The following is a 23293-nucleotide window of genomic DNA, read 5'->3' on the forward strand; positions in this document are numbered from 1 at the left end:
ATAGTGAATGATAGAGATTTAAATAAATAACAGTTAATTTTATAGCGAATGATAGAGATTTAAATAAATAACAGTTAAAAAAATATTAACGTAATATTAAGTTTATTTGATATGGTAGAAGTAAAAGTAGAAATTAAAATTATACAAGTAAAGAATGTAGAGAATGTAGAAAGTAAATAAATCTTGTAAGATAATTTGCAGATTGACAAGAGCAGACCACCTGTTGCACCCGGAGCATTTAAGGAGTTGTACCGTTGGTGTCACCTTAAAATAAGCCCTACTGTTAGCATAGCGCTAGCGAGCAGCACCGTGTTGCACTCTTACGTATCGCTGACTGCTGTGGAGTAATCGGCGCGCAGGGGAAGCGTCCCAAAGTTGAAGACGCAGCCGGTAAGAGCAACTTATTAAATGGAGAGTCTAGCGGAGGTCGTGTTTGTTTAATTGTTTGAATTTACACTTGTCTGTTAAGCTAATATGATGAGAGGCAGTTTAGGAGGACGGGTGTTGCTATGAGGGTGTTGACTGCTGGCTAATTGTTTTGTTAATTGCTTGAATTGATACGCTCTGTTTCGAGCCTGCCTTCAGTCACACATGGTGAAAAGTTTGTGATGATGATTCTGAATTAGCAGGAGTTGAATGAGGGCTGATCATGTGTTCAATGTGCTTGTTTGTAATATTTTTGTACATATTGTGTTTTCTTGTTTGAAAGCTTTTTCACTTAATGATCAATGCCTTGAAAATGGAAACTTGTCATTGAGTGAATCCCAGTTGGAATGTTCAAGTGAATGTTTGTCTCTTTTTCAAGTTTAAGAAACTGCACTTAAATCAAATAACTTGACAATGGCAGTGAATGAGTTCATTTCCTTTATGTCTTTAACCCCCCCAAAGTGTTCTGGCTATAATTCCTTTGTTGATGAGGAGTTGTTTGTCGATATTTGTGTGTATAGAGAAGCCATGGTTGCGTTTTGAGTTCATCCGGCCTCCTCGCATTTCTATTTTTGCCGTGCCACCTTTTTGTTGTGTGTTGTTTCTCCTCCTTAATTGGAAGTGCTGGCAGGCAGGCGGGCGGGTGGGCGGCAGACTGAAACCTTGACAGTCCCGCGTCCTAATTTTCTTCTCCCGCCGCATACGTGTTGTTGCTAACCCCGTGCGGGATCGGAGGAGCAAGCGTGTGGTCGCTTCGACGTCAGATTTCAAAATAAAACTTGTCTGGACAAGATGGAGGACTTGTTTTTACACTCATGATTGTTGTATGTTTTGCAATAAAAAAAAAATGTTTTGAGCAGGAAGTCCGCTACAAATTTTGCCTACATGTGGCTCACTGGTGCCCCTGCAGGAATTAAGAGGCACAGCAGGAAAATGATAGCACTTGAATATTTGCATTTACACTATGCACTTGTTTCTTTTGACACACATTAGAATGACTTTATTTGGAAACAAATAAACGTTTGGCGTTGCCATAGCAAAAATAAAAATCATGCAAATAAATTCACATGACACTTTTGAGTTATGCGTTTATTGAACTTCTGATGCTAATCTACTTGACGGCCTTGCATGAGGAGGAATATGAAAAGTGCTTATTGTTCTATGTTGGACCTTGTAGCGCTTGTCGGGAGGTCACGGGTTGTGCGCACGCACGCACGCACACACGGATTTGAGACTAAGGCTGCTCGATTACGGCTGTCCCTGCTGGCTTGCTGCTGTTTTGGGAACGGAGGGGGGGGGCCTCGTACACACACACACACACGCACACACACACTCTGTCTATCTTTCTTGTCCTCAGGGTTTGTGCATGTGTGTTCTAATGTGCGTTTGTGTGTGTTCTTGTGTTTTTTGTGGCCGTAGAGATTTTTGGGGCTGTGTGTTCCTATGAGTATGTGTGTTCTTGTTTATGTCTGTGAGTGTGTGTTTGTTTTTGCATGTTTTCATCTGTCAACATTTATTCCCATAATGTGGCATTATGGGAGAAAATAATATGTTGCGGGGTCGTGGTGGTGACCTCTAAAATGCACACATTTTCGCCAGGATGTACAACGCTTGCCAAAATGAGTGCTGCGACGCCGTCAAACCTTAAGAAACGAGACACTTTCATAATGTTAACAGTTCATAAAGTGGACTTACAGGGTTGTGCGTATTTTCCCAATTTCCTCATAAACAGCAGCTCATAATAATGACTGAGTTTCAACAAGTACAAAAAAAAAAAAAAAAAGAAGCTCCCCAAAACTCTTAAAAATGAGTTGTGACTGTTGAAGTGGTTTCGGACGCAAGTGGCGAGTACTTATTTGAAGAAAGTACACTCCTAGTTGGGAAATGATTATTCCCGAGACAGACAGTCATTAAAGTGCGAGCCCAAGTGTAATTCTAATGAGAAGTTGCATCATTATTTGGGCCAAGTAGTTTCTTCTTCTTCTTCTTCTTCTTCTTCTTCTTGAAACCACTCACACGATGAGAAAATGCTGCTTTCTCATGCGCTGCTTAAGAACTCATCTTCTGCCATATCTCACACTCACTAGCTTTTTATTGTTGTTTTTGTTTTTTTCATTTGGCATATTTTTTTCTTGCTTTGAAATGTTTACCACAAGCTTTTAAGTACTTAGGCCCTGCTTGGACCACATAGATGGTGAAAGCTGACAAAATGATGCTATATGCTATAATGCTAACTGGTGCAAAACGGAAGCAGATAGAAATATACTTTTTTTTTTCCTGATGAAAAATTTGACTCTAATCTTTCTTTTGGTAGATTCCATGTTTTAATAGCAATAGAACACAATATTCTGTGGGCCTTGCAAAATCAGTCCAAATCCAGTAAAACAGCTGGGAGTGAAGGGGGTTGCTTCAGTGAAAATGGCTGCCAGTGAATGAGTTAATAAAATCAGCTTGATCATTTAAAAAAACAACAATGATCGTGGGGGATTAGGCTAACTCTTTGACTGCCAAAAACGTTAAATAACGTTTAGTAAAATCCTATGGAGGAGTGCCAAAGACGTTAAAAGACGTTTGTTTCAAAACAGAGGTGAAACTAACCATTTTCTATTGTTGATTACTCAAAAACGGAATAAGGTAGAAACAAACTTTTTTTTTTTCTGGGGAAAGATGAGAGTCCAATGTTTCATTTGGTAGTATGTGTGTTTCCATAGTCCAAACACATCATTTTCTGTGGACCTTGAAAGATAAGTCAAAATGCTTAAATCGGCTGGCACCCACGGCATCCCGTCTGAAAACGTCTGGCAGTCAAAGAGCTAATAATCGGCACAATTATCTGTATGCGTGTACCCTGCTTTACAGACATCTGATAAACTGGCCTGTGCTGACATTGATCATCAGGGTGGTGCGGAATACTTAAAAAAAAATTATCCTGTCCGAACTGCGAGGCAGCCATTCTAGCCACTGGTCCAACATGCTGCGCCACTGAAGCAAATCCATGCAAAAGTGTGGAACTAAACAACATCCTGGAGGAGGAGAAACAATTAATTGCGGTTGTGGAGGTGACACGCTCCAGATGGCAAGACGGCCAAAGGTCCTCCATGATGAAATGTTTACAAGAGGTTGTTGCGCACGTACACACAAACGCGCGCGTGCACACACACGACGTCATTCATTGTTGATGGGTTTTCGTGCGTGTGGCAGCGCAGGTTAATAAAGTTCCGGAGGGCCTTTTTGCGCTTGTTGACAGGTGCTCCTCCGACTCGGGGCCAACCTTCCGGGCTTGCGAATGTCACCATCTGTTGACGACCTGTCGGCCTCTCGTCATCGTAGGAAGTGGAGATAGTGCGGGGGGGGGGGGGGGGCACTTTATTGCACAGGTGGGCCCTCATCGGATTTCAGTGGATCACTTGACATCATCTGTCCTGAACACTTGAATAGATATTCTTCCGGTACACCATCTGGACACTTACTTAGGTACGCTATCAATTCACATCCAATATGGAAAATGTATTAGGCATGGGCAAGTCCTGATACCAGGTATCTGTATCGGGCTGATACGTAAAGGTATCGGGTACTCACAGAGGCTGCTGATAACTAGCACGATACTCAAGGCAATAAAAAAAAATCTATGATTAAGTCCTTTTTAAGATTAAAATATTTTATGAGCAGTGATTGTAGAATAATAAATAGTTCTACAAAAACCTCACCGCGGTCACTATTTTGGGCCCTAATAAACTTTTCTCACCAAAGGTCAACTTGTGCAATCCTAATTAAGGGTTGGGGTTAAGGTTAGGGTTCAAATCAATTGTGGAAGTTTGAGTTCAAGATCGGGTTTGACTTTGGAGGATTGCAACTTTGCAAACAAGGCGACACGGGCTCCATCTCATCTCATCTCATTCAACCTCCCTCGTTTATTTACGACCGCACGATCCCTCCGGGAGGAAGCGCCGTCTACTTGTGGCGATCCCTGAATGGATTTCACCTGGATGCTTTTCCAGCGATAAGATTGGAGGGCAGTCACGAATGCGTACTTTGCTCTCCTGCGTGCCGATTGGCTGTTCTGGCGGCGTCGGGCTCGAGAGGTTGGCTGCTCATTGGCGGAGATCACACTCGCCACTCGCCAGGGAGTTCAAGTAGTGTTTCAACTGCTTCCTGCTGACTGAAGTGCAATCAAAAAGCAATAAAACGCTGTCCACTGTTTGCATTAAGGCCCTCAAATTTACTTCCTTTACGTCACTGGGGGATGTCAATAGAAGGCGCTATGGTACCGCCAAATAGAGATGCGGACGTCACGTGACTATTTCTCTGAACACGGCAGGAAAGTAGCGGCGCAACGTTAATGGACTACAACGGCGACGAGGGCATAAATTAGCGTTTATCCGTCAACTTTCTGCCCAAGAGCATTGACAGTCTCATGATATGCATGTGCGAGGTGGACATGTTGGATTGGCGATGAAGTGTCAGGAGTGCTTTTTTTTTTTTTTCTTAACAACTCGACGACGCTGCCACGTGGAATTACCTCCTCTATTGCCGGTGACTGCTTTCAAATGTGATCATACAAAGGCCAAAGTTTGTACAATCCGAATTTATTTTCCCTTAGTGTAGTCAAAAAAATTTTTGCAAAAAAATGAACACGTCTGAATCGCGTATTTGGTTAGTGCTGCTGTACTGATGTCATCGGCAAGCTCGACGGCGCTTCAATAAAAAAAAATTTATTTGTTAAATCTTAAAGTATCCTGCTTTTATTTATTTTTTGCTTATTTACGTTTTGACAATTTTTGTCAATTTTTTTTGTATTTAACCCCTATGCGTTATTGTGACAATTTTTGGGCTTTTTGTTGGTTCTGACCAAGCCATTTCAAAATAAAATACTGTCCACGGGTTAAACGACATCTTTAATATTTGCTTTCCAATGTTTTGACGTCAACCGGATTTTTTTTCCCCAAATAACTTTTATTGAACAATTGTAAACGGCTAATCTCCAGCCAATCTGTAGCGTGACGTCATCGGTAGGCGACCTCGTTTCAATCTGGCAGCCGATCACATCTGGTACCGACACCGGATCTCTATTGAAGACGACAAAAGTTAGATCATAAAAATGCCAACAAGAATGCAAACTAAAGCACGATGAGGGCTTTCTGCCGTGCCGTTTAAGCGAGTGTGTCTATTTGTTTTGAAGCAGATGTACTTGCTGGGATGATAATGACTTTTGCGTCTGCCGAGACCCAAGAGACAGAAACGTCGTCGTGGTGGTTTTTGTCATCTCGCGTCTGCTGCTCTTCGTCTCCGGTGGAATTAGATCACAAATGTCTGACATGATGAAACCTCGTAAAACAAGCTGCCGTTTTTGGCACGCTTGTAAACGTTTGAAGTTGATTTCAACACAATTTAAAGATGAGATTAACTTCAATTGATGTGGTGGTAACAGGGTGGTTGGTGGTTATTTGTTCTGCCGCACTGTTGAGAGCTTCAGACTTTGCGTTTGAGCTTCTAAAGGACACACCATAAATGCCAAAACATCTGTATTAGTGTTAGGGTTGATTTTGAGTTTTACGGATCGGGTCAGGGATGGGGAAGGTAAAAACCTCGCCGCAGATTGCGACAATACCAATTTGGATTTGAAATCTTTGAATCAAAAGTCGAAATTCCAGTTTCTGGAGATCCAGCAAGTCCTGAACCTGCCTATGAGGCGTTATTTTGGGTATCTTGGCCCTCGAAGGATGTTTGGGTGCTTGGAGTCGGACTTACTGTATGTTAACCCACCGGGTTTTTTGACGGCCGGATTGGGATTTGGGACTCAGGGGTTATGCTGATCATTTTCATACGCATAACCAGGAGTCAATAATGTCGGAGGGTTTAGGCGTGCTCTCTCGCCTGATGTGGACAGGCCCTCTGGAAACTATATAGATTCCTTTAGTTTGCCACCACGCGAGGTCCCTACCGACCCCGTTTAACCTGGTTTTGACAATCACTTACTGGGGGCGAGGTCTATATTGATCAGGAGCAACAAAGTACACTTTGCAATAAAGCTAGCGTGTGGTTAGCCTCAAGCGTGGCGCCTGATTGCCCACCTCCTCCCCCAAATTTCAATCCAGTCTCATTTGCATCAGATTAAGCGGCTTTGATTGTTTCCCGTCACCACTGATCATTCGTCGCTTCTCATGTCGTCTCGGCCGCCATTGATGGCGGATGAAACGCGGCCCGTTGGCTGCCGTTCAATAGGGCGGCGGCTGCAACGCGTTCAGGGGTCTCTTTTCAAACTCTTTTGGATGCTTGATGACTCAAAGGAGCGACGAGTTCCCCTGAGGCCTTTGCTGCTTTTTGTCTGTTCAACTGCTCTTCACATGAGTCAGCAATCCACTAGAATCACATTCAGCCTGTTGCTGTTCTTCATGCACTCTACTGGTGTCGCCGACTATTTACTAGTGAAAAATGTCACTGGACTTAATAGAGAAGAAACTTCTATAACTTTATTTTTTTTTTTTTTTCATAGAAGAACTGAAAAATGCAGCTATGTGAAATGGAACGCATTTCAGCATTGTGTTTTTGAAGTGCTGCTTCCATCAGTGAAAATGTTTTAAATTGTCTTTCCTCGCTTCCACAAATAGAATTTGCTTGCCTTCACAATATGCAGAGTAGAGCAATTGGCTGCCGGCGACTCATTTGCATGAGTAAGGACCGCCCCCTCAAAACAGGCTAACTTTTGGGAGGCTTGAATAAGGGTGAGAAAAGTGTGTTGCCAGCCTCCATCTTTTTGATACTTTAACAAAAGCACTTGCAATTATTAAGACACCAGGGGACTGTTTTCAATTGTGAAAAAAAAAATGATAATCTTTCTTTTAAAAGCGTAAGAATGATTGCGTGTAAGAATTGTTCAAGTGAAAGTACGTTTTTAATAGTATCACCTTTTGACATCTTCTGATGTCAGCCTGAGGCAAACCAAAAAAATTGAAAATAAAAAGTCTTGGATGCCGGCTTTCTGTGGCACACTACGGGGGGAAACGTTTCCTTTTTTTTTTTTTATTGTATTTCTTTTCACATTTCCACATCTTTTATCCACCATTTCAAAAAAGCTTTTGATGAGCGTCTACATGGGGGAGCGTGCGCGGACCTTCTCATTACCGAGCAGAATTTTCTTTATGCAGGAAGTGGCAATTTAATGATGAGATGGAAAAACAGATGTGGACAGCCCCTAAACGAATCATTCCCGTCCTGGGGGGGAGATGGTTAGTTTTTGCGTTCACAACAAATTAACTCACTTGGAACCGGTTTGCGTGTCAAAACACACATCAAGTTCTCTTGTTTTACACGTGAGGCGGCGCATCACACAGACGAGTCTTTTATTCTGCTGATGCATTTCACTTCTTCTTTTTTGATGGGCAAAGTGACTTTTGCAAGACATGTCTGCAGATCACAATCTTGATTGAAAAAGCAGCCTAAATTCACTTATAAACCAGCAGATGCAGCATTGATTTATTTACGGATAGATACTGTTAATTCATAACCAACAATGCACTTGTTCATTACAAACTATCTGTTCTTTGTTAAAAATCACCATTATTTTAAAATCAAACACTTGATCGTAATATATTTGTCATTCAAATTTGATGCCGATAGTTGTATTTTGAAAGAAAGAACTACATTTCAAACTTCAATCCACAGATATCCTTACTTTACACCACCTGTAAAAATTACAACTTGAATCTCAGGATAACTTTTTTTTTTTTTTTTTCCTGTGGCTTCCATGCTCCGTTCTAAAATGTCAATTATGTTAACTCTTTGACTGCCAGACGTTTTCAGAAATGGGATGTTGCCAGTGCCAGCCGATTTAAGCGTTTTGACTGATCTTTCAAGGTTCACAGAACATTTTGTGTTTGGACTATGGAAACACACATACTACCAAATGAAAGGTTGGACTCTCATCTTTCATCAGAAAAAAAAAGTTTGTTTTTACCTTATTCCGTTTTTCAGTAATCAACAATAGAAAATGGTTAGTTTCACCTCTGTTTTGAAACAAACGTCTTTTAACGTCTTTGGCACTCCTCCATAGGATTTTACTAAACGTTATTTAACGTTTTTGGCAGTCAAAGAGTTAAAGGACAGGTGAAACATCCCACAGTAAAACAAAGCATGTGTCTGTGTGTGTGTCGGTCCACTGCCACACACACGCACATTCGAGCAAGATGTGGAGATGAAATGGAAAAGTTTCGTTTCATTTATTGCCTTCAAGAGCCACAAAAGAAAAAGACACAAAAAGTTGTCTCATCTTCTTCAAAGTTGCGGAAAGTTCCGGCAGGCCTCCGTTTGATTTCCTTCCGCCTGGAGGTGAATTGGGTCGGCTCTCTTCTTCTCAGCCGCAACAAAGGGTGACATTTGACTCAAGAGCGCCCCCAGTGGATACTAGATGCTTGCCTGACACACGATGACTTGATGTATGCGTTCATTATGCTTGCACAATGTTTGACATTTTGACACGGTGGATTATTTTCACAGTAATTGATTTATTCACTGTATGCGCAGCTAATTAATGATGTTGTGATTTGGTATTCATATATACAGTGTCCCAAAAGTCACCTACTACGTAGGCACTACTTTTTTCTATTTCTTTTCAGGTATCATTCGGACTGACGTGACCGTCCGCATTTGACAGCGTAGGCTTTACTTTCATTTGTGTTTTTGTTGCTTTAAGTACGAGATTATGAAGTTCAACAATCTCAAATTGGCACGGGAAATGTTTCATCACACTTTATAACATCCACTAAATCGAGCTTTTGTTGATGCTCCTTCTGGATCAATTTTTTTGCCGCATCACTCCAGTGTTAATTGGCGAGTCTGTCAAATGCCGATGGCCTTGCAACTGTCAAAACAACCTTGAAATGAATTCGAAGGATATTATGCTTCACCTTTTTTAAACCGTCGCTAAATCGAGAATTTTTACACATTTTTGGGTTTTCGTTTTTTTACAGCCTATCGGCAAGTCTGAATTTAGAGTTTACAGGTGAACGTGTACATAAAATCCTGAAGACATTCAACAGGTGGATGCGAACGTTCAAACTTTCAGAGAAGGTCACGTCAAGGTTATCGTGTATTTTAGCGCCATCCTGACGTTTCACATGGAAGCCCAATTTCACTAACATTTTGTTCGTCGGCCGATGGACAATTCAGCGTCCATAAAGCTGGCTTGTTTTGGAATGTGAGAAAAAAACAGCGTGCCGAGATTCGAACCAAGAACCTTTGAGTGTGAGGCAGAGGGCTTGCCGCATGCCTCACCATGTCAATCATTGTCAACCATTTAACGAGTGGGGAGCGAGAATGTTTGTGTGTATCGTGACCCCAAGCAGAAAAACAAACAGACTATAAAAGTCTATTAACCCAGCGGCGCATCCACCGGCGATTACGCGGGCAATTACGCTACCTGTGCAATCATCTCCATCCGAAAAAAATCCATCAGACCCGACTGATGTGAGAAGTTCTGGTGCTGTTTGCTATCAGACATTCAGAGGACACAGAGTGTGTGTGTTTTTTTCCCCCCTCCCACTCCACAGTGGCACTAAATCACCTCTAATGGGCTTGTGGAGGGAGCACACTCTGTATCACTGTATCAATCATTCACTCGCTCACTCGCTTTTCTTCCTGCATGCACGCCGTCGTAATGAGCCATTACGACCGCCATCAGACGCCACCCCACCGCAATTTACCCGGAACCCCAGCGTGGGGCGCTCGCGTGCACAAACGAGCGTGAACTTGCCAGCTCATCTACAGCCAAGCCGCAATCCAAAGAAGGTAAAACAGAAAATCATTTTTTTCTCATTGAAATGAATGGAAATGTCAAATTTGCCATGCTCCTTGTGAGTGTTGTCATTTTGTATTTCTGTTTTTGACTGTTTGGCCCATTCATTAAACAGCTGAAAGCTGAAACTCATAGTTTGAACCGTAAATACTGTATATCTCAAGACTCTTGAATAGGGACTGAGCCCAGGTTCATAATGGAGACGAGGCACTACTTTTATATTACACAGGGCTTTGGCCTCAGCATCAAAATCATCATGACATTTGTTGTAATTGGAGGCGATTCAGGAGACTTGTACAAGATATGCAAAAATAAGCCTGGTGCTGATTATTAAAGTATTTGATTGAAAGTAGATTTGTGTTTTCTGTTCTGTGTTATGTATGGAGCCAAAATCAACGATTCATTCATTCATTGAAGTACTTAATGAATGCCACAAATTCAAGACATGGTCAAATCTGTCCAAAATGGTTCCCACTCTGGAACCGACTCTGCCTAGCCCATGTGCCAATGTGTAACTCGATCTTAACTGGATTCAACTAGTAAGTGTGCAAGGGCGCAGATAGCCAGGTGAAAGGTCACAGCCACATGGTGTGTGTGATCCGTGCCAAAGAAAAGTATAATAATGTGACCGAAGAGTAAAATTCGTTATTTCTATATTGTAAATGTTACTGTTGATGAATTTGTGAATAGCGCTACTAATGGCGACTTCACCAGATTCCTCGACGCCGGCCCATCAGACGGCCGGCACGGACTCGGGTAATTGCATTGCGTGGCCATCTCGCGCCCGCACCCATCTGTCTCTTCAATATCCAGCTAAGCACTCTTGACCTCGAAGCAGCGCTGACAGCGCCGAGCCGCGTCCACGCCAACACATCTGTGGCCGACTTCCTCCTCAAATGTCAGGGGGGGAGAGAGAGAGGGGGGGGGTCACCACGTACGAGGAGGGGGTCGCTTGGAAGGAAGGCGGGCAGCGAATGTTGCCTCCGAGACAAAAAAGGTGAAGAGGAGAACGTGATGGATGGAGCGCGCCGCAAAGCCAAGCGAATCAGACAAAGACGGCGCCAAGGTCGCACATGATTGGTTTCATTTTGTAATGTGATTTACAAAATGGTCGCCCATGTGGAGATTCTCACAACCGTTATTGGAGCGTTCTGTTTCTGTACTTTTTGCACAAGGACGGCAACATTTACAAGACGTTTTTACGCTTTTACCCAAATTTGATCTCAAGTGGGCTGCACTAGTATCTCCGTAGCCTAATACACTAGAAGTAATAACAGGTCAAAACATTTCTAGTTTTCATTGGCGAAAATAATTATACGTACATTCTGAAAATCACATTCATTATTATTTTATTGCAAAGTAATCTGACATTTCCTTAAAAAAATGCGCACAAAATATGAGCCAAATTTCAGTATGTCATTTAAGTGGATGTCAGTGCGCCCCCAGTGGACGAAATTAGCATCAACAGTTAATTTTAGTGAAAGACTGCAGTTTTATGGGCTAGATCCAACCCACTGGCGGCCGGTTTCGGCCCGTGGGCCATGTTTGACACCACTGCCCTAACCCATGTAATGTTATTTTCGTCAATGTTACGAGCTAGACTTGCCAATAAACACCAAAATCCAAAGAGAGATGACATTTTCTGCATTTTATTTTCGAAAATCTCATGGCACACCACGCAACAAAAAGTACAGCAACTGAAATAACAACACTGTCTCAATCTACACCGAAATTGACTTACTGTGCGTCAATAGCATAGATAGATAATTGACTTAATACAAATTTTGAGAGTGAAATTAAATAATTTTCTATGACCACAGCCAGTGGCTTGGAAAAAAAAATCTTGAGCAGGAAGGTGAAGATGCAGAATTTTTTTTTTTCAGTGCCTGCGGGCGTCTCCCCCCAGAAATCCTTCTTGCCTTTGGGCCATCGTGACGAAAGAGAAGACAAAAATTGACGCCTCCGAGCTACAGCTTTTCATCTTTGTCATCACAAATACACTTGCTTTACCTCCTTCAAGGCAAGCTTGGAGGAAACTTCGAAGAATGAGGCCGGTGATGAGTCAATCTGGAAAATTTTGATTAATGGTGAAGCACTTGAGAAAACGTCAGTGTAAGCATGGAGAGCAGAGCTAATGTTAGCATCAAGCTAGCACAAGCAAGACTCAGAAATTGCTTAAAAGTCTTGCACAGTAGAAGCCTAAACATGGGTTTAAAATCCCAACCCTATTTGAAAGCCTAACATTATCTATAGCTGATTCTGTCACGATCAGTGTTTTTGTTGACTTTGTTTCGATGGAATTGAATTTTGTTTCATGTTCCAGCCCTGTTCCCTTTTTCAGCCAATTAACGGCCTCCAGTGTGCCTCATTGTCTCGTCAATATATTGATATTTTGTCAACTGCTTTCTTTCAGCCTGGTTGGGTTCATTTTTTTCCCCACATTGTTTGGTTTCCTTGGGTTTCTTTACTATACTGTATACTTTTTTTTTTTTTTTAATTTAAACCCTAACATTTGCTTGAAACACGAATTCATAACCTTAGTCCTGTCCTGAAATTGTAATGTATGTATATGCTTAAAATCTTAACCTTATTTTTAACAATCGAAACCCTAGTGCTAACTTGAAATCCTAATTTGAAACCTTAACCCTGCCTTTGAACCCAAATTTGAAACCATAATCCTCTCTTCAACCCTACTTAGGTTATCAAGTATAGGTCAGATTGCCTAACTCGGGTCCTAAATTTAAAACTCTAAATCCAAACCTTAACCCAGTCTTGAATCACTTGAAACCCTATCCCCAGGCTCGTAATCTTATTGGCTGCCGCTGGGGTGCTTTTAAAGAGACGGTGACAAACAAGGTGTTGTTTAGAGCCACCTGGGATATGGCGAGCACGCCGCCCCATGCGAGCTCTCCCTCCCCGCTGCCTGTCTGTAATTTATGGCCCCCTCTGAGCGCACGCATGACTGCTATCAAGTCAAAGTCATGCGCAAAGGATAAGCGTGCAAGAGGTGTACAAGAGAATACACTGCTTATCTTCATGGACTTGTAGAGGAGGAGCCAGATGATGGATGCTCTCGTCTGAAGCTAATTGCTGCTAGATGCTAACCAAAAAGGGAGCGGAAAGCCTAATTTGAAACCCTGACAAGTTTTGAAATGCTACATTGAAACGCAAACACCTCGAAACCCTGGCTTCACACCATCATTTTAAACCCTAAATTTAAAACCCTAAACTAGGCCTGAAACTCAGATTTGAAGTCCTAACCATTGCCTGAAAACCCTAACCTTTTGGTTGCTACTCTAACCCCGTAGCTAAAAGCCCTTGCGTGTTGGTCGTTTTTCATGGCTGCAGTCCAGGCACGCCGTGCCCGCCCTGCCACGCTAACGCGGCACTTAATGGCGTCCCGTACAAGTGCAAATCAGGTGCTGACTCATCGGAGGAGCTATTACGGCGCTCGCGCGCTCGCCCGGGTGACTTTGAGCCTCGCCGGGAGAATGTTGACACGTACTCAACAGAATGAGGACGTGTGAGAGACACTACCTCATTACAAAGTCCGTGTGTGTTCACTATTTTGAAAGCCTAATTTGAAACCTTAACCCACCTGAAATACTCCTTTTACACCTAAACCTTACTCAGACATAAAATCCTCTTTAAAATCTTATTTGAAACACTAACCGTAGTAAAATAATAATAATTAAAAAAAAAAAAAAACCCTAAATGAACATTAGCCCAAGTTGAAAAGCCCAACTCTAATATGAAACACAAACCCTACCTTGTAACCGTAAATTGAAACCACATCTCAAGCTTGAAACCTAAATTTAAAACCACAACCCTAGATTAGAAGCATTTACCCCAACTTAAAACGTCAACTTCAAACAATGGTTGTGAAACACGAGCCCAGGTTTGAAACCTGAACCCTCATTCAAAACCTTTAAGCCAATTTGCAATCCCAACCCTACTTTGAAACACAAACCTAATCTCGTCTTGAATCCCTATCTTAATGAAAAAGCCTAGCCTTAATGAAAAAGCGTGCCAAATTGGGAACGAATGAACGGATAGGTCGCCCGTGAGGGTTTTCATTGAACTAATGATGCGATGGAAGCGCAGGCCACCTTCCTGCTGGCCACGTGTGGCCTTGCTGCTTGTCACTTGAGTTTAACGCTTCTTGTCTTGACGCCTTCCACATCTCGAGGAAGCGAGTGCGACCTCCTCCAAGGCCGAACCAGCCTCATGTGGACCGAACCTCCGCAGGGGAACTTCATTCGTCCCATCGAGAAGTCTTTGAAATGCTTTCGACGGCTTGTGCTCAAGACGTTCGCTACATATTGGAACGATATCATTTGATTGCCTAGACCAGGAAACCCTCATTTTAAACCCCAACCTTTGCTTGAAACTCAATGGCTTACAACAGCTTAAAACCCTAACCCATCGTCTAGAACAGCATCTTGAAACTGTTTTTTGAAAGTCCAACCTTATTTGAAACCCTGACAAAAAGCTCAAAACCCTTTTTTGAATCCCGGCGCTTTTGTGCATATAAAACGCATGCAAATCTCATTGTGGACAGTTTATGGCGAATACCACATCGGCACTTTTTAAAAGCGAGTCAGCGTGCTCCTTTTTCCATGTTTGCTCGGCAAACGGCACGCGATAACGGCCGGTCGCGGTCTTGATTTTCTTTGTGATGATGACTGATGGCGTGTTGAAGATACAAGGCGAATTCATCAGCAGCTCTTAACGCTGATGGATGTGGCGCTCTTGAGGCCTAATGAAGATGTGCAGCCCGCGGGGAGTCCGGCGCTAATTAGTCACGTGAGCCAGTCGGCCGATCCCACGGGGGAAAGGCAGAAACATCCTTTAGTGTCAAAGGTAACGCCGCTTCGGAGCATGTGCGGATTCCTCTTCTTTTTTCGGGTGGTCTTGACAAGCGCGCTGGCAGAGGTCGCCGCGGTTGATGCATGTGTCTGGCCGTCCGTCACGCCGTCCATCCGTCAGCCTCGCTGATGAGGCGCCTGCCCCCTCTCCTGCCCCCTCTCCTGCTCGTCAGGTGCGTGCGGAGATCATTCGTACCTGCGGATGCACCCACCTTGCTCCTCACTCGTTGCCATCTCAAAGAATCATTTCCCATTGAAATTGACTGGCAGTTATTTTCACCGAAGCAACCCCCTTCGCTCCCGGCTGTTTTACTGGATTTGGACTGATTTTGCAAAGCCCACAGAATATTGTGTTCTATTGCTATAAACACATGGAGCCTACCAAAAGAAAGATTAGAGTCTCTTCTTACATCAGGAAAAAAAAAGTCTACTTGTATCTGTTTCCCTTTTGCAGGAATTAGCATTAGAATATAGCTAAGTTTTATCATTATTCACAAATCTGTTTCAAAAAGTGGGGAAAAGAGCTTGTTGCAAAATGGCTCTGGCTGATCTCTTATACTCTGCTGCCACCAGCTGGCCGTTTAAAAAAAAAAAAAAAAAAAAGTAACTACCATTGCTTTAAGCGACCGCTTCATGTCAGAAGCTGCTTCAAGGCCTTCAGTATACTTCAGTATAAAACAAAACAAAAAAAACGTGTAAATATGTGTTTGGGAGTGAATGACAAAATATTTAAAAAAACGTTTTTACACGCTTTTGTGTTTGAATGAATCAAGTGCCAAGAACGATTTAAGTCGTCCATTAGAATGAAAACATTCAGTGGCAAGGTCGAGTTTGGACATTTTTTTTCATCGGGAGGTGTTGATACGGTTCTGATGCGCTTGCTCTTTAAATAGAATTTTAAAATAATTTAAAAGATTTGATCTCATCAATTAAATGCGGCTCAGTCTTTGCCAATCATATCGAGGTAGGGCATGAACTCAAATCCGATTATTAATATGAGCTCAACTCTTCTCTAAGCTTTCCTGTATCACACTAGAACATGTCTGATTTCTTTTACATTTACATTTTTAAATGCCACTTTATAAAGTGCAATACCTCACTATTTCTATATTTGTTTCTGTCCAATAGCATTCAGTGTGTTCTCTGTTATCCAAAACAGGTTAAATACCAGAATTTCCATCTGTAGCGAAAACAAAACAAAAAAACACTTACTCACTTGATGTAATTAAAACTTCTTCGACTGCGTAAAATCAACGGTGTGTTTGTTTTGTTCATGACTGACTGTAATAGCAAAAAGAAAGCTTACAAGTTTTTACTGTAACAGTTTTGCTTCTTCTCCCGTAAGAAAAAAAGATGATTATGAAATGTGACTCCAGAAGAACAAATGAGCAGAAAATCGTCAAGTGTGACCGTGAAGAAGCTTTTTGGGTGCCCGCGCTGGGAGTTCTCCGCGTCCAAACACAACTTGAAGGAGGGGACGGAGCCATTTTGTGAGCCTTATTTGGCCCCGGGGAGACGTTCTCCCGCTTAAGTCGCTCAAGGATGGACAAGATAAACCCGACTTTAGCCGAGCACAACGTCTGTGGGGACCGTGTGTCCTCGTGTCCCTGGATCTTGCCTTTATCTAAGCTCAAAAGTCAGCGGTAGTGGGGAGTAATAGAGTAGGCCACTACTTTAAGTAGATTTTTCAAGTATTCATCTATTAGTTTTATTTTTCCACCTTACGTTTGAAAACTGATGTCGAATGCTCTACACTGATGCCCTTCCATGTAGGCAAGGAGAGTGGCAATCGCAGATGCTCTTTCAGCTGTATACTGAAAAAAATAAAATAAATAAATAATAATAAAATAAAAGCACTCGCTAGAAGTTGCGGAAGAACTTTTTTTTTTTTTTTTTTTAACACCTTGAACATAGAAGTCCGTAGCTTTCCTGGACCGGTATTGTTTTTGTTGCTTTTGTTGTTTTTTAGGCCTTAAACTGATTCACTGCCTACTTTGACAAGTTGAATCTGTTAAGTGACACTCTTATCGCAAATCATATTTTCTCATTGAAATGAACGGAAGTGCCATTATTCGGTTAAAAAATACCCCAAAATATGTTTTGTATTTTATTTCTGTGTTGCATTTTATAAAAGGGTATCGCAATGATCTAATGATGTCAGCCCATTAACATTTTTAATTGCAATTAATCACATGAGTTCAATAGTTTAACACACGATTCATCGCACATTTTAAATGTACAGTAAAAGTTTTCATACGCTTGTTAACATAAAAGTGAATAAAATGTAAAACTAATAGAAATGCGGCTGCATCTTTTAGACATTGATACGGCCATTTGTGGCGGGAGACGGCTGGATTAGCGGCCCTCCAACATCCCAATTAAAATCCGAGCCAAGTTAAGATGGAGAGGACTTTTAACCGGCGCCGTAACGTTTGCTGTCAGCCGGCCGTTTCGCACACGGCGAAGTTTGCTGAATGGAGTCTTGTGAGAGGCGAGTCTCCAGCGCCGCGCTATTAGCCAAAAGCTTTGCTGCGGATTAGACGCGAGACACAAGCTTTCATTCCTCCACTAAGTCCGCGTGGGAATAATTTAGGCGGACGCCGAGTGTTTTATTTGGATGTTTTGCCGTCAAAAGTCATCGCTGCTGCTGCTGCTGCTGCTGCTGCTGCTGCTGCTGCTGCTGCTGCTGCTGCTGGCGCCAACATCAAATAACGAATCATTTGGATAAAAACAAACTAAGCAAGTGTGTGACGCGTGTCACGCTTAATTAGCTCCCCGCCGGACCGCGACGATACCGCACTCAGCCAATGATTGCTTTCCACTTCAGATACTGGGATGCGCTTTTTCTTTGGCGTCGTCATTTCTCCAAATAATTGCAAAGTCACACAAAGCGGAAGTCTGGTTTCAATGTCAATCTCACACTTTGATTGACGCATTTTGGAGCAAACGTTTGGGCAACAATTGCCGCCAAATCACGACAGCCTTTTTAAGGGCTCAATCCTGGCCAGTGAGGACGGAACAAACAGATTTTTTTCACTAAAATGAACTTGTTGCTAATTTTGTCCACTGGAGGGCGCACTGATGACAACTTCAATAACATTTTGAAACTTGGCTGTTACTCAGGATTGGACAAAAATGTTGCACTCATTTTTGTCCAGAAATTTCACATTATTCTGCAGTAAGATAATAATGAATGGGAATATTTTTTTTTGAATGAACTTGTAATTATTTGCACCAAAAACAAAAAAAAAAAGGAAATATTTTGACCTGAGCTTGTAATTCAAGACTTGAATTTGAATTTAGGGCTCAGTTGTGAATTTTGTCCAGCCATGATGTCTTCACACTTGTTCTAGATCTGTAACGTGCATATTTGTTCTTTATTTTTGTCAATACCTCCATCATATTAAGGCCCATTGAATCATATTTAAATCATATTCAACTGTAATGTTGCATAATTAATATCCATACACCTCCAATGTATGATATTGAATGAACATGTCATATTTAGACAATACAAACTCATTTGTGCAAATTTACATCAAAAGTAAAACCTGTAATGTGTTCATTGACATCTTATGTAATGTTTTTATACCTTTCCGAGAATGATCATGGACATTTTTGGTCCTATTTTGCATCTGCCGTTTGAACATCAAGTCGGACTTTTGCTGATGTTTGTACTGGTGTTGTGTTAACGTGTCCTCGGTAAAGACCGTCGAGATCATCAAGTGGAATTATTTACGCCCGCCGTTGACGTGTAAAACCCTGGCGAGCTTCTCCCCGCAAGCGCTCGCTCTTTGTCGCCTACACACACTCAGAAGGGATTGTGAAAAGGGACGTGAATGGCGGCTTCAACCCTTTCGTCGTCGCGCGCTCTTTCACACAAGCGCGCCGGAGAAGCCCGCGTGACAGATGCACAAAACCTCCGTCCGTGCGAGCTACGCAGTCAATTTGTACAGTCGGTTTTACTCCAAAAAGACTATATTTCATTTGCTACATTAAATTTGCATATTCTCTGAATATTTGACTCTCTTCCAACTGATAATGTTACTCTGTTTTGACTGGGACCAAAAATAGTTTTTTCACAGTCAAGTGTATGTAATTTGATGTGTAACCTTCCATCCATCCAACCTTCCATCCATCCATAGTAAATATTAACGTGCAACTAGTACTGGGGAGGGAAATTCTTTGGATAAAACCAGTCACACATTTTCTCCGGCGCGCGGAGACAAAATGCGAGAGGGCGTAAGCAGTCGGCGGAAAGGCCGTGTGAGGAAATAGGAAGTAGCGGAGTGGAAAGGTGGCGGGCGGGCGGGCGCCGAGCTTTTTGGAGGGCCACCTTAAACAGAGCTGACCTGGAAAGTCTTGAAGGAAGCCTTTTAGAGACCTCCTCGGGGGATTAGCGCTGTTTTGCGCCACGGACTGCCGTGCACGCTCATCACGTGCGTGCATGCGTGCGTGCGTGCGTCGACGAAAGGCACGAACGAAGCCAGCACGCAAATTCACTTTCCAATCCCTTCTGTGTTTGTGCGTGTGTTAAAGAAGGCGCGTCAGAGTTGCACCCAAGCTAAATACGATGTCAATATGCTACATGAGAGGCTGGCTAGTCGGTCCGGGTCAGCAAGGCCTTCTGTGGTGGCCTAAACACTGGAATCATTTGGTTTAACCGATTCATCGGCCGATTACGGCCCTGCCTGCGTGGGTTTTTGTCCGGGTACTCCGGTTTCCACATTCCTGAAAACATGGAAATTGTGAGCGTGAATGCCGTTTGCCTATGTGTGCCTTGCGATTGTCTGGCAAGCAGTTGCCACTACTGCCTGAAGACAGCTGGGATAGGCTCCACCACCCCCGCGAGGCCGCCACCATTTTGAGGAAAAAGCGGTTCGGGAAATGGATGGATGTTGCAGGATGATCCTACTTTTGGAATTTCCATCATAGCTTTTTTTAAATTAGTTTTTTGAAAAAGCTTTGCTTTAGTTTTTATTGTTTTAGTATTAGTTGTAATGTTTATGGAAATACTTGTTTTTGTATTGGCTTGTCTCATTTTAGTATTCATTTGAATTTTTATAAAAAAAAAAGCTTTGTTTTATGATTTTTTTTAAATGCTTCATTTTAATTTAGTTTTTATTAGTTTTAGTATTAGATTTTTTAGTTTTGTTGAAAGTAGTGTTGTTGCGATACCGTTTTTTTGGCCCCAGATACTCATTCCGATACCCAGTATTGACCGATACCTAGGTTGTTGTTTTTTGTCAACATGAAAAAGCTGCTGCCATTGGTTCAGAGCATTCAAGGGCCAATAGGATATCTTGGCTCAGCATGCAGTGAACACGTCACACGTCAGTGAATGTCGCGCAAGACACAAGATTCTGCATCCAAAGTCCGATATTAGCGTCAGAACTAATGGGATCAGCATGTTACTTATTAGTACTTGCCGAAGCCGATACCACTCTTGCAGTTTTGGGGCTGAAGTCTTACTAATTTTCAAATTTTTTAGATTTAGGATTATCATTATTATTTTTAAAAAGGCTTTGTTTTAGTTTTTATTAGTTTTAGTATCATTTTTAGAGTACTTTGTTTTTGTATTAGTTTTTTTAAAGTTTATTTCATAGGTTTTGGTTTTAAGGCGTCTTTTTTTTTTTTTAACCCCGCTTCATTTTATTTTTTGTTTTAGTATTAGTTTTATTTTTTGTTTTGATTAATTGTCAGTATTATCCATCAGTCTATTTTCTACCGCTTATCTGGAGTTGGGGTAGCAGCAGTAGCTTTAGCCCACAACTTAGTTTTGTGTGTGCGTGTATTTCCTGTATGGACGATACTACACATATCAAGATAAGTATCGGAGCGATTTCTACACTCGCTGCCCTTCTCTCACTTTTCCACAAAACCCAGGAAAACTCTCTCCCTTGTCTTTCAGGCAGCAAGATGAAGGTTGGCGACGGTGTTGTACATTTGCTTTCTTTCTTGACCTTACCCCCCCACACATAAAGCAAGTTTTTCATTTTTCTTCATTTTCTTTCTTTCTTGACCTTACCCCCCCCCCCCACACACACACATAAAGCAAGTTTTTCATTTTTCTTCATTTTCTTTTCAAGCGGCAAGTCAGGAGTGCGCGGGGTCAAGGCTTGTTTGTTGACGACGAGACGCTGCAATTATTTGTCATGGCATTGTGCCGCCACAATGATGCCATCGCAGCTGAAGAATTAAATGTGCAAGCGCAATTCAAGGCACACTTGAACCTTGTTGCTAATTGTTGTCATGAGATGAGCGCTGACGCTAAAACTTTGCCAATGCCGAACAAGGTAAAAACATAAAAGATCATTACAAAACACACCTGAAGGATGTTATTTTTCTCTCCTTGAAAAATGTTCGGCCTGCACTGTATTTTGGCCCTGGTGAAGGTTTCCAAAAAAGTGGATCACAAAGTTGAACAATGGGAACAATTCGAACTATACAGCTAAAAAAAACGTGTCTATGAACCTCCAAAAGTCATTTGTGAAACTTTGCAGTTTGACAATGAATAATACAAAACGGAAAAAGCATCTCAAGAATGTATAGATCATATTTTCCTGGTATCTTTCACGACGTTTGACAATTAAACCAAACTGTGCTGCTAAAAAAGTTTGTCTATGAACCTCATCCAAGTTATGCGCTAACTTCGACTGTCTTTGTTTACAAGAACTGACCAGTTTCTCAAGATGCTGACTGACTTTTTCTGTGCTTGAAGACCCCCAGTTGTTGGGTTTCAAAAAAAGCCCACAGTTTTGATTTCACAACAATTGACGAGGGAAACAAATCACACTATGCTGCTAAATAGTGTTGCAGTCAAGACCACAAACCAACTGAGACTAAGACATTATATCGAGAATCGAGACAAGACTAAGACTTTTGAAGGTCAAGACCCGAGACAAGACCGAGACCGTATATGCCAAAGAAAAAGAAAAACTAACCAAAATGGCCAGCATTTTTTTCTCCATTACATTTGCAAAAATGTCTAATACTGGCCTGGTCTTGATCAAAAATCTCAAGTCCGCCCTGATTGAAACCAAGACCAAGTAAAAATGCTTTTGACTCAGAGCCGAGGCCAAGACCCTTAAAGACCGATCTCGAAAACTACAACACTACTGCTAAAAATGCAAGTCTATGAAAATCCAGGTCATAATTTGCCAATGAATTAAAGAACTGAAAAAAAAAGTTGGGTAATAATCTGACCATTTGTTTCTGTGTCTCAAGACTCCAACAGTAGCGTTCTAAAAACTCTATTATCAGATATTCTGGTACCCTCACCAGCAACAGGGGTGGCAAATCCAGGTCCAGAAAGGGGAAAAACCCTGCCACAGTTTGGCTTTAGCCCCTGGTGCTAGCTAGCTAGCTAGCTCCCTAGCAGATAAACAGCACGATGGGAGCTAGCACCAAAACGGAAACAATTAGCGATGAGGGCTAAGCCAAACTGTGGCAGGGTTTTTACTTTCTGGACCTGGATTTAGCACCTCTGACCAGCAACTTTCAGCAAAAGCAAACCAGACCACTGAATACTGTGGAAAAGATTTTTCTCTGTGCCTGAAAAGGTCAAAATACAATGAAGACATTTCTGCACGTCCAAAGCTCCCAACATGTCCTCTCGCCCGCCGCCTTTTCAGATGTCAGGCGCCGTGACAAAAAGAAGCACGTGCAGATTTGAGAGTTTACAAAATCGAGAGTTCTTCTCCGACTCTTTCATTATAAACACAGAGGACGGAGAAATCGGAGGACGGCGGCGGCGAGTAGGCGCGGCGTGACAGCAAGACAAAAACCTGCGAGAAGGGCGGCGCGTGGCTAGACTGACGCGCGACGGGGAACGCTGGCGCTGTCAACACGCCGCAGCGAGGAGACAAAGGCGGCAGACGCCAGCTGACAGCTCGCATTTGCTCCTCATTAATGTGAGATTGACAATAGAAATAATAAACAATCAGGCTGATTCGCTGGCAAAGCAGCACAGTTTCTACCTGAACTTTTTGGCGTGTGCAGTATCGGCGGCTTGTAAAGATTCTCATTCGAGAAACATGCAACATATTTTACACATTTGTTTGTGTAATTCATCAGTTATTGTAGTTCCACAAGCAGTGGTATTAGCCGCGGAGCTAGCTGTTAGTTGAGCTAGCGATAATCGGACGGATCGTGAGGCTGATTCTCTCCCGGAAGATCAAAGTCCTGATTATCAGATAAATCGAATGAT

The 23293-nt window shown here is 42.2% G+C and overlaps 1 long non-coding RNA gene across 3 annotated transcripts in view; it reads left to right on the plus strand.

Moving 5' to 3' along the window:
• Positions 1-250: 250 nt before the first annotated feature.
• The window catches only part of LOC144040446 (uncharacterized), a 97921-nt gene continuing 74878 nt past the window's right edge, over positions 251-23293 (plus strand). For 2 of the 3 annotated variants that reach the window (XR_013289734.1, XR_013289736.1), the window contains exon 1: positions 251-390. This is a non-coding gene — a long non-coding RNA (uncharacterized LOC144040446). Of the gene's footprint in view, positions 391-20995; positions 21068-21173; positions 21386-23293 lie in introns of those variants that run through there. The other variant, XR_013289735.1, reaches the window with a different exon arrangement.

The sequence above is a fragment of the Vanacampus margaritifer genome, chromosome 20, assembly GCF_051991255.1.
Source record: "Vanacampus margaritifer isolate UIUO_Vmar chromosome 20, RoL_Vmar_1.0, whole genome shotgun sequence".
NCBI lineage: Eukaryota > Metazoa > Chordata > Actinopteri > Syngnathiformes > Syngnathidae > Vanacampus > Vanacampus margaritifer.